Genomic DNA, 12784 nt, shown 5'->3' on the forward strand with positions numbered 1-12784 from the left:
GGAGTTGCAGAATGTAATAGATTCAAGATTTATTTGGAGACAGGACTTGCTATTGGATTAGATGCTGGGGGTGAGAGGAGGATCTAAGCAAGAATGACTTTTAGGTTTTTGCTTGAGTTTCTGGGTGGATGGTGGGAGACTAGGAGAAAACTATTTAAATTCTACTTCCTTTGGTGGTGGAATTATGTGGCACTGATGTCCTTAGTCACCAATCAAGACCTTGGGATCATGCCAGATAACTCATTCTCTCTACCCTACTTCTAGTAGCTGCCATTTCTATCTGTGGCTGGCTGCATAGTTTGCAGAGTTCTGTGCACAATGACAACGTGAGGGCCCCTGATCAAAAAGCAGGAACAAGTAGTTTTAAAGTACTGAAATATAAAACTTTTCTCTTTTTTCTGTAGTCTATCTCTCTGTTCCTCTGGACTTGTCATAGTGGCTTTTATTACCTAGTTATTAATGTTCTAAGTAAAGGAATGTTGGCATTTATAATTATTACCATGAATTTAACCATTCATCTTTATAATGTGCAATGTTAGTTTTAAATGCTAGTATAAGAACATTTAACTCCTGTGTGTAATCATTAAACTTGCATCATTTGTATTTCACAGCTTGTACATGTATTCCATTTTTACCAGAACAGTGGAAACCCTGCACAAAACTAATTCAACTGTTGCTGTTTCTCTTCTTTGTATGTGTACATTCTACCAACACTATATTTGGTTTATTAATAAGTAAGGAAAGACTGGGAGGAAAATGGACTATGGGTTGCCTGATCTTTTCCTTTCTATCTATGTCATCATTTTTAGCATAAAAGGTTGCAAATACAGGGAAGTAACACATAAAAGGATGTGATAGTCTTGTGTTTCTTAGAACTCCATTGACTTCTTTTTGTATTTGAAGCAAAGTTTGGTTCAAAAGGGAAGCATGACCTCTAGGGGCTGTCAGCACCCCCATTTACTCAGTTGTAGGTGTAACTTGCTCATCTTGTACTTACTCTGAGTTTTGCTGAATTCCCATACATATGGGTCCGCTGGAAGCCTGTGCTCATGGAACATCACAAATACTATTTGAATGCAGTGCCAAGGAATAGTGGACACTCATATTCAGCACATTACCTTTCCTTATGAACATGCTCTTCTGGTCCATTGGATTTCACTTAAAAAATGCAAGTTCACCAGACAGCCACATGCAAAAGAATGAAACTGGACCACTATCGTACACCATACACAAAAATTAACTCAAAGTGGATTCAAGACTTGAATGTAAGACCTGAAACCATAAAATTCCTAGAACTAAACATAAGCAATAAGATCCTTGGAATTGGTCTTGGAGATGATTTTTTGAATTTGACTTCAAAATAAAAGGCAATAAAAGCAAAAATAATCCAGTGGGACTACATCAATTTAAAAAGCTTCTGCAAAGCAAAGGAAAACATCCAACCATCCACAAAATGAAAAGGCAACCTATTGAGTGGGAGAAGATAGTTGTAAATCACATATCTGATAAGGGGTTACTATCCAAAATTTATAAAGAACTCATACAACTCAATAGCAAATACCCAAACAATACCATTTAAAAATGGACAGAGGAACTGAAAAGACATTTTTCCAAAGAAGAACTACAGATGACCAACAGGTAGATGGAAAGGTGCTCTACATCATTAATCATAGGGAAATGCAAATTAAAACCACAATGAGATATCACCTCACACCTGTTAGGACAAGAAGACAAGAAATAACAAGTGTTGGTGAGGATGGGGGGAAAAGGGAGCCCTTACCTACTGTTGGTGGGAATGTAAATTGGTGTAGCCACTATGGAAAAGCATATGGAGTACTTGAAAATATTAAAAATAGAACTACCATATGATTCAGCAATTCCACTTTAAGGTATTTATCTGAAGAAAACAATAACATTACCTTGAAAATGTATATACACCCCCATGTTCATTGCCGCATTATTTGCAGTAGACAGGATGTGGAAACAACCTAAGTGTCCATCAATGGTATGTATACATATATAATGGAATATCATTCAGCCATGAGAAATAAGAAAATCTTGCCATTTGCAACAATGTGGATGGACTTCATTATGCTAAGTGAAATAAGTCAGACAGAGAAAGGCAAATACTGGATGATTTCACTTAAATGTGAAATCTATAAAAAAGAAAACCCCAAGCTCCAAGATACAGAGAAGAGATTGGTGGTTACCAGAGGCGAGGGGTAAGGGTGGGCCAAATGGGTGAAGCGAGTTAAAAGGTACAAACTTCCAGTTATAACATAATAAGTTATAGGGATATAATGTACAATGTGGTGACTATAGTTAATACTGTATTGTATATTGGAAAGTTTCTAAGAGAGTAGATCTTCAAAGTTCTCATCACAAGAAAAGCATAATAACTATGTGTGGTGATGGATGTTAACTAGATTTATTGTGGTAACTTACATTATATGTCAGTTATATCTTCATCTAAAAAATCCACAAGCTTAAAGACTAAATCGTTAAGAATTTCGAGATGGCAGCACAGAGCATTAAACCGTGTGTGGAGCCCTTCTGAGTGCAGGGTCCTGTGCAACTGAACAGGCGATGCCCCTGTGAAGCCAGCCCTGTTTCTTTCTCTTTACTACCTCTTGGAACTTCCTCCTCTCCTTCAGCCCCGTGATCTTAGTCCAAGTCACTGTAATTTCTCCCCTGGACAGTTAAAATAGTTTCAGTACTTCCTGTTTCCTTTACTATCCTTCCTCCATGTTGTCCTGACAGAGACTTTCATAGAACACACATTTAATCTAGGCTTCTAATCCCCTCTCCTTTTAAACTCTTTGAGAATAAAGTATAAAATGCTAAGCATGGCATCCATGGCCCTCTATGACCTGCCCCTGTCTCACTCTACACTCTCATCTTCTCCACACCCTCAACCCCTGACACACAGTCTTTACACAAGGAAATGCCTGACTGATGGGGAGTATTGCCAGATTTAGCAAATAAAAACACAGGATGCCCATTTAAATTTGTCCCATGCAATATTTAGGGCATACGTAAATAAAAAAAAAAATTCTTCTTTATCTGAAATTCAAATTTTAACTGGGCATTATCTGTGTTAGCCACTGTCTCTCTCTTTTCTTCAAGTCAATCCTCAGAGGCTGCCCCCTCCTGGAAGACTCCCTGGCTTCTCCCATCACTCCCCTTATCACAGCACCAACACATGGCTCCTTTTTATTATCATGGGTGCTGTTTGGCCCCCAGCAGACTCTGAGACCCAACAGCCTGATTTCAAAGTCTAGAAAGAGTCACTCTTCTCTAATTGTGACAAGTTCCTAAATCTCTTTCTGCCTCACTTCCTGCATCTGTAAAATGAGCGTGATGAGGAGGGTGGTGATGAGGGTAACAGTGCCTGCCTCCGAGGGTTGTTGTAAGGACTCAGGAGTTCACAGGTATATAAACCACTTAGAATGATTTCCAGCACATAGTAAATGGTAATTATTTGCTGTTTGAATGACTTGGCTGTGAATTCCTGGCCAGCAGGAACTGTGTTCTATTTTTTGCTCCACTGGCTCCTCATACAATCCCTGGCACACAATGAGGTGTGCTTATTGAATGAACTTGTCTGCTTTAAACTCCAACCTAGAACCTTGAGAAGGAAGATTAGAAAACCTTACCTGGCCAATAGGCTTATCCATGGTCAAGAAGGCTCCTGTTGACAGGGCTCCATCTTTCCCAGGCCCCCTGGGTGTCCTTCCTGGGGCAACTCTCCACCCTGGCGTCTGCTCCTTTAATACACCTGCCTTTTTCTAGATCTTATTGCCTTCCTGTCTTTTCCCTTCTCCCATCTCAGCAGCCGTGTTTGCTGGATCTGCAGCTGAACCATCTCTGCAGGCAGAGAGAGGGAGCTACTGTGTACCCCCGGCCTCTCCTGGCCCAGCTTCTGAGCCAGGCTCTTCCGCTCCTGTGATCCCAATCTGACAAACGCCAGAGAACAGACATCACTCAACCCCAGGTACTAGAAGACTAGGGAAGTAGAAGGACAAAGGGGAGATGGGCAAGGAACATTCTGTGTGAGATAAGTATGAGGGAAAACCTGAGAGGGAACAAAAAAACCGTATTATCCCTTTTATGTTGCTGTCTTTGGGCAAATAAGCTCAGGGGGCAGGACAAAGACCTCCTGTGCGTTTGCCAAGGACCTTTGCACTGTTGCATGTTCTCAGCTGGCCGGCACTTTCTCTCCTGCTCTCATTGCCCAGCTGAGGTCATCAGATGCCTGTGCCAGTCTGACCTGAGGTCCTGTTCAGCATGGTTAGTGCAGGTGGCTACGGCAAGCCAAGGCGATGAAGACAGGGCCTGCTGCACAGCAGAAAGGGCTCCGAGTTCAGGCTTTGCAGTCAGACAGAGGCAGGTTCAACCCCAGCATTGGTGCTCACTTCCCTACTACTTTGAACCAGTCTCAGTTTCCTCCCAAAACTGGGAACATAATAACTCACTGTCGGGTTTCTTGCAATGAAGAATAAACAAATACTCACACTGCGGGGCTTCCTTCTGTCATGAGGATGCACACAGCCCCTAGAGCAGGGAGGGGAGCACTGAATAACTACTGGGTGTTATTATTGGGATCTTAGAGAAAGGACAAAACAAGGATTCTGAAGTGTGATTTTTTTCCCCAGGAAGGAGCAAAGTTTCGAAGAATGAAGAATAAATTCTTCCCCTCCTCTTCTGTCATCCTCCTCACTTCTGAGAACTCTCGAGTTTTCATGTGAGAAGTTGATGGGAGGCTCAAGAATTCTCTAAAGAGGGGCAGGCGTGTGTCTGTGCCTTAGGGACCCAAAGCTATATACACACAGCATTTCTTGTGCAATTGAACAAAGTGTCAACATGATAAAGAATGGGAGATGATGAAGATTTGGGAGGCGTGGATGTCCTCCATAATCCTCAACATTGTTAAATATGTTTTCACATTACAATGATTGGGAAAGCAATGTTGAGTGTGAATAACACTGGCAGTGAATTGGAATAACAGTCACTAAGGTTAGTCAGAGAGTTCAGAGCTATCACTGTGTTAAGGGATGTTAAGAAAAAGAGTCATTAAGCCACCATGGATATGAATGTTTGCTTAGTTTACGTAAATTTTGGGGACAGGGATGGGACTGGAAGACAAATAAGGATCCCAGAGTCTTAACATTCACAGACCCATAGTAGCAGCAGGGCTGAATGAGAATATCCTAGAGACATGCGCTGTTCTAGGAAGAACAGTCTTCAGCCAATTGTGGGAATGGTCATCCCATTGTTGGGGTGACAGCTATTGTAGCTATAGAAGAAATTTTGGGGAATGGTGGTTCTCACTTCAAATCTTTAGTATCAAGAAGATGTGGGAGGAGGGGTTAGAGCAGAAGAGAAAGAGTTGAGACTGGATGCAGTTTGGAAGGAGACTAATGATGGAGCTTAAGGAGAGTTTCTCACAGCAAGAAGTTGCATGCAAAAGTGAGACTGCAACCCTGCCCTCCACCTTCTCCACCACCTACTCCTACTTTTCAGACCCTGTCTCCCCAGTCCATTTTGGTGCATTACTTTCCTGTGCCCAGGAGTCCCCTGTCCCATTGTAGAACCCTACCCTTGCCCCTTCCAGAGATGCCTTCATCTTCTATGTGTGAAATGATCCTTTGGAGAGGAAGCCTGTTTGCCTGAATGCAAAAGCTAAACTGCCAATTAAGTTGTCCACACTCCTGAAGTCAGGGACTCTTTTCACCTAGGGAGCCTCCAGATCTGACTGTCAGAGTTGAGCAGGAGCAGCTTGGGGTCAGGGAAAGATCAGTAGGCTAGAAATCAGAAAACCAACTAGCTCTGAGGTTGGACAAGTCTGTTAAAGCACCTTAGCTTAAAGAGTAAAAAGTCTTTAGGTGATTCAAGGTAATTCTCAGTGGAAGTCTCCTCTTCCCATGATGTGAGGAAAAAGGAGCAATGTTCACTCATTCCTCCAGATCTGAGATCCAATTCCTTATTTCAGGGGCGATTTGTACCTCCCTGATTTAAGGCCCTGGGGCTTTTAGTTTTGTTTTTTCAGAATGACTCTCAATGATTCCTGATTTCCCAATCATATAGTAGGAGAGAATGGGGCAAGGCTGGAGTCACTATCCCAGCCAGGACCCTCCCTTTCATTGGGTTGGACCAGGAATTTTGGAGAGTCCTTGAGGTATCTCTGTGTGCCCCAGCTCCCCTGTGTCTTTGATCCTTTTCTATTTCTCTCTGCAGGAAAAGTGTTCAGCAATTCTGGCTCAGACACCCTCTTCCTGAAGGACTTTCCTTGGGTGGCACTTCAGAATTCACTCTTGCTGCTTCCCCTGAGACTTCTCCTGATGGATGCTATGGGTTTAATTTGGGAAGACGAAGAGAGGGCACAATCAGGGTCACAGGCGGAGAAGGAAATGGAGCAGGGTTGGTGGTAGAGAGTGAGGAAGGACTGAATTAAAAACTTCAATTACAGCATCCTCTGATCTTCTTCAGCTTTGTCCTCTCCCTTTCTCTCTGTCCAACCCCCTGTCCCAAAGTCTTCTTTGGACCTCACTGCCTCAGTCTTCTGATTGCTTTACCTTTAGTCTGACATTCTCACTCTTTCTCCCAGCAGTTTCCAAATGAAACCCAGGGCATCCCTCAGGAGAAGTCTCAGAAGTAGCAGGAGGGAAAAGAAGGAGAGTCCTTCAGGCTGGAGAAAAGCCCAAAAAGTTGATGGTGAGTAAACTGGAATTTTTGTTTTTAATCTAAGACTTCATCGGCCTCATTTAATCAGTGCCTTTACTCTGATTCTTTCCCCTGAGGTCTTGCTCACTCCTACACAATCTGGTCTTATCCAGTATAATCCCAAAATCTCTGGCTCACACTTCATGGATGCCCCAAAGGGTTTTAAAACCTGTCCCCAAAACTGAACTCTGTACCCTTTCCTGTCACCTGCTCTTCCTCCTGTGCTCCCTTGATTCCTCAAGGCTGCCACCACCCATCCAGGTGGGCTCCTTTCCTTCCTACCCCTCAGGGCAAGTCCTTTCTACTGCTTAGCCCAGGGCCCCTTCTCAGCATGAACCACCTCCCCCAATTTTTTTTCTCTTCTTTTATCTCAGATACTGGGACTCAGTTTACCATAGCCCTTGTCTTCACAGCTGTCACCAACAAACCACTCTACCTTTCTGGTTTCTGCTTCCCTTACTCCAAAAGCTATTGCTGTCCTTTTCTTCTTAAGACTTTTAAGACTTAAGACTAAATAAATATCAGGAAACAGACAAGAAATCTGGAAAACAATCAACATAAACAACACATTACCTTTGAAAGGTTTTTACAGTATTGATCATAGTCTAGAGTTTCAGAATAAAATTCCTAAAACAAATATCTGATTACATTTCTCTGGGTTCCCAGACCTCCTGTGAATTCACGTTGCCCTCTGCAGTCTTACTAGCTTGGGGATACTATGGAGATTTGTAAATTCTAAAAGAATTTTCACATGTTTTAGAAAAATTGCCTGAATATCATTTTTAATATAAAGAAATACAACCTAAGCAGATTCTATATCACCTGGTTAACATCTTTGTAATCAATTATTGCTGAGTGGTTCCAGTTTCCAAGCTAACTGCTATGTCTATAATTCCATCAGTGACAAATGAACTCCCTACTTACCCATTTTAAATTTTTGATTTTTTTAACTTTCTTTTTAGAGATTTAATATTCTCTTTTATTTTTAAGTTTTCATTGAAGTATAATACACTTAAAGAAAATGTCCTTGTCATAAGGTTGTAGGGCAGTACTTTTTCACAAACTGAACATACCATGTAATCAGCAACCAGATCAAAAACCAGAACCTCACTAGTGCCCCAGAACTGTCCCATCCGGTCCCTTCCAGTCTCAACCTCCCCTGAGGATAACTTCCTTTGACATCAACAACTACTTGTCCCCGTTTTGATACTGAGATGAGTGGAATCATACAGCATATACTCTTTTGTGTCTGGATTCTTTTGCTCATCATTATGTTTGTGATAGTCATCATACTGTTGACCCACTATTCTGTTGACAAGATTCAAGTTGTTTCTCGTCTGAAATGGTGATATTATGAACTTTTCAGTGCATGGTTTTTGGGAACATAGACATGCATATCTTTGGGTATATATTGCCTTCATCTTTAAACATGATACTATGACTGGATACTTTCTTGGGAGGACTTCTGAAATGTGTAAATTTGTTTTTATAGAATAAATGATTTGTCAACAATAAAATAGCACTCTGCCTCTTTTAGTTTCAAAATTGTAGCTGCTGCTGCTAGCAACATCAGGCACAAGCCCCTAGCTAATCTCAGAGATGGTGACACTGCCTGTAGTCACCTCCAGTGACTTACCTATGCTTGTCACAAGGAAAAAGAAAATAGAAGAGACAACTTAACCCTGGAGAGGAGTTTTATCTGTTTTTTAATGCTCTCTCAAAGCTCTGTCTACTCTGTCAGAGCGGTACCAGTTTACAGGTCAGCAGTGACTTAAAAAGCTCTGCTTGGAAAACTGAATGATCTGGAAACTGATTTTTGATTCATTTCTATGAGGATTTATCACTTATGTGTTTAATTATATCCCCTAAATTTATATATTGAAGTCCTAACCCCCAGTACCTCAGGATGTGACTTATTTGTAAATACAATCTTTGCAAATGTAATTTGTCAAGATAAAGTCATTAAGGTGGGCCCTAATCAGGTATGACTGGTGTTCGTATAAAAAAGGCAAATTTCCACACAGAGACACGCAGACCGGGAGAATGCCATGTGAAGATGAAGGCAGAGATCAGAGTGATGCTTCTCCAAGCCAAAGAACGCCAAAAATTGATGACAAACCACCAGATGCTTGGAGAAAAATATGGAGCACAGCCTTCTCTCATATCTCGCAGAAGAAATTGACCCTGAAAATACCTTGATCTTAGTCTTCCAGTCTCTAGAACTGTGAGACAATACCTTTCTGTTGTTTGTTTCCCAGCGGGTAGCACTTTGCTATGGCAAACTAGCACATCCCCCTTTATAACGTGGTACACTGGGTCATTGTCAATTTGCCTGATCCCTAATTTGGGTTTTATCTTGGGCTTAACGAGTGACTCTTACAACTGTGTAGTCTTGAGTAAGTCATTCAACCTCTCTAAACATCAGTGTCTTCATTCGTGTAATTAGGATAATAATAATACCTACTTCATAGGATTATGGTGAGAATTAAATAAAATTTACATATAAAAAACTTCTTAAAATATTTTTAAATAGTAAATATTTATAAATATTAGCTATCATTATTTCACACTAAGTGATAACCTCAATAAATTCCCGAAACCAGAACTTGTACAAGCCACATTGTCTGGAACACAGAAAAAGACACAAAATAACTAAATAAAAATAAATTATCCTTAATAACAAATATAGAAAAGCACATAAAAACTGTAGTTACAGACTATTTGAAGACAAGACAACCATAACGTCAACACTACGGATATAGCCACAAAATAGTTCTTAGATAAAAAGGCATAGCTTTTAAGGAGCTCATCTTTTTTAAATAGAATATTTTAATACAAAAATTTTCTTCCTATTGATTCCCAACAGTATTTCCCCCTCTCCATTTCCAGGCACTTCTTTGTATTTTTAAAATTAATTATTTTTTTCAGCACCAATAGTCTAGTTTTTATCCACCACCATACATATTTGTCCTTTTACATTTTTTCCCTCCGCCAATCCACTTTTCCTCTAGTAACCACTAATCTATTCTCCTTACTTACATGTTTGTTTGTTTATCTTCCACGTATGAGTGAAATTTTACCATATTTGTTTTTCTCAATATAATACCCTCAAAGTCCATCCATATTGCCACAAATGGCACAATTTTGTCTTTTTTATAACTGAGTAGTATTCCATTGTATATATATATATCTCATGTCTTCTTTATCCATTCAACTCCTGAATGGGCATTTGGGTTGCTTCCACATCTTGACTATAGTGAACAATGGTGTGATGAACATAGGGGTGCATAAATCTTTTTAAATTGTTGATTTCATGTTCCTTGGATAAATATCTAGTAGCAGAATAGAAGGGCCATATGGTATTTGTACCTTTAATTTTTTGTGAAATTGCCATACTGTTTTCGACAATGATTGCACCGGTTTGCATTGTCACCAACAGTGTATGAGGGATCCCTTTTCTCCACATCCGCTCCAACACTTGTTTTTTCTTATCTTATTAATTATAGCCATTCTGATGGGTATGAGGTGATAGCTAATTGTGGTTTTGATTCACATTTCCCTAATAATTGGTTATGTTGAACATCTTTTCATGTGTGTGCCATATGTATATCTTCTTTAGAAAAATGTCTTTTCATGTCCTCTGCCCAATTTTTAAATTTTTTTTAAGATTGGCACCCGAGCTAATATCTGTTGCCAATCTTCTCTTTTTTCTTCTTCTTCTTCTCCCCGAAACCCCTCAGTACATAGTTGTATGTTCTAGTTTTAGGTCCTTTTGTTTGTGCTCTGTGGGATGCTGCCTCAGCATGGCTTGATGAGAGGTTCTGTATACTTGCCCAGGATCCAAAATGGCAAAACCCGACGCTGCCAAAGCACAAACTTAACCACTCGGCCATGGGGCCGGCCCCCCTCTGCCTGTTTTTTTACCGGGCTGTTCATTTTTTTGCTGCTGAATTGTATGATTTCAACACATATTTTGGAAATTAACTCCTTGTTAGACATATGATTTGCAAATATTTTCTCCCAGTGGGCGGGTTCTCTTTTCATTTTGTTGATGGTTTCCTTTGCCCTGCAAAAGCTTTTTAGTCTGATTTAGATCCACTTGTTTATTTTCGTTTGTTTGTTTCCCTTGCCTGAAAGGACATAATATTTGAAAAGATACTGCTGAGACCAAAGTCAAAGGGCATACTGCCTGTATTTTCTTCTAGGAGTTTTATGGTTCCAGGTCTTACCTTCAAGTCTTTAATCCATTTTGAGTTATGTTTGTGTACGGCGGAAGATAACAGACAGCTAATCTTTGACAAGAGTCAAGAACAAACAATGGAGAAAGGAAAGTCTCTTTAAAAACAGATGTTGGGAAAACTGGAGAGACTTGCAAAAGAATGAAAGTAGACTGAAGTTTTAAAAGGAAGGTTCTCAGTGAGGAAGAAAGCAGGCAGCACTCAGAGAAGGGGGTTGTTTTGCCCCTTTGCAGCTGCAGCATGCCCTTGGGAGAACTTTTCTGTTAACTGTGTAGTTGGTTTTATCAAATATGTCTGTTATCCCAGCCTGATGACCGGCAGGGCAAATTGTTACATTCGGAGTTAATTTTCACATTCTCACTCCACCGTAATGTAATGCCCATTCTCCCATTTTATTTTGTCTCTAAACTCAACCCCCAGTCTTTCCTAAACTTTCTTCATGAGTGATTTTATGGCTGCTCTTCTTCAAGTGGTTTGTGGGCCCTACATCCTACAGGTCCTCCGTAACATTGATTCCCTTCTTGTGGCATCAGCGGAGAAGAGAGCACTTCTCTCAGCAGATGCCAGGGAATGGACAGAAGGGCCCTGAGGCAGTGCTTGTCCTTGTCTCAAGCTGTTCCTGAGAGGCAGTCCTGGAGCCTCCTGCTCACACAGCCTCCCAGAGGGAGCCTGACTCTCACTAGGAGGGGTCAGCTACTTGGGGCCAAACTGTCAGTATCTTTGGGGATGGCTAGGCACTTAGGAACTAAAGATACCGAGATAAAATTGCTCCAGATTGTTTTAGATCATATAACTGAAAAGTACTCCTACATTTGTGTTTCAAACACAGAATCGGTGTCTCAAGAATTTCAGAACTGTGCTCTTCTACTAGATAAGTGTGCTGAAGTATCCAGGGGAAAGTGGATTGATGTTTGCAACTTACTTTAAAAAAAACAAATAAATAATAAATAAGGATTGAAATAAATAAGTAAATACAGATAGATATGCAGACAAATAAAAGGGTGGATTATAACAAAACTAGTACAGTAAAATGTTCACTGTAAACTCTAGATAGTAGATACATTTGGTGTTCTTTGATAAAGACTCTTAATTTTGATCTACTTTGCAAAGTTTCATGGTAAAGTGTTGATGGAGAAGGATGCGGAGGGAAGATGCATGCTTTGCTGCTGATAACAGAGACCAGATGTACCACTGTCTTAAAGAAAAGAAAAGTTGTTTCCCGTTCACATAAAATGAATTCAGAGCGCAGCAGTCCAGAGATGCATCCATGCCCCAGCCTCCTTCTGTCTTTATTCTCTGCCATCTCAACATGTGGCTTCTATTCTCAAGGTTGCCTCATGGTCATGAGATAGTCCTTGCACTCCAGCTCCAAGGACCATGTTCTAGGCAAAAAGAAGGAGGAAGTAGGAAGAATATGCACCTCTCTTGAGAAGCACAATCCAACAACTTCCACTTACAAATCATTGGCTAAAACTTAGTCCTTTCATCTCTTTTTTCTGTAAGGAGGATGCACACATTGCAGTAGTCCCTAAAATTGAGTTTGATTACTAAGAATAAGCAGGGGATATATATATAGCACAAGCAAACAGCCATGTCTACCAAAGCACCTTAATTCAATCTATTGGAATGTAATCAAATTACCTCAGCCAATGTCACATCAAACCCTCAGAGTTTTAATAGTGTTCTTGAGATGCAAATGAAGTGTCTTGGGAGACTATAGGCCACAGGTAGGAACGGTTTGTCCCAAAGACATCTTACAGAAACAGTATTCACAACCTATCCAGAGTCTAACCGCAGAGAATACAGAATCTTGCTGTCAGAGT

The sequence above is a fragment of the Equus caballus genome, chromosome 20, assembly GCF_041296265.1.
Source record: "Equus caballus isolate H_3958 breed thoroughbred chromosome 20, TB-T2T, whole genome shotgun sequence".
Classification (NCBI taxonomy): Eukaryota; Metazoa; Chordata; class Mammalia; order Perissodactyla; family Equidae; genus Equus; species Equus caballus.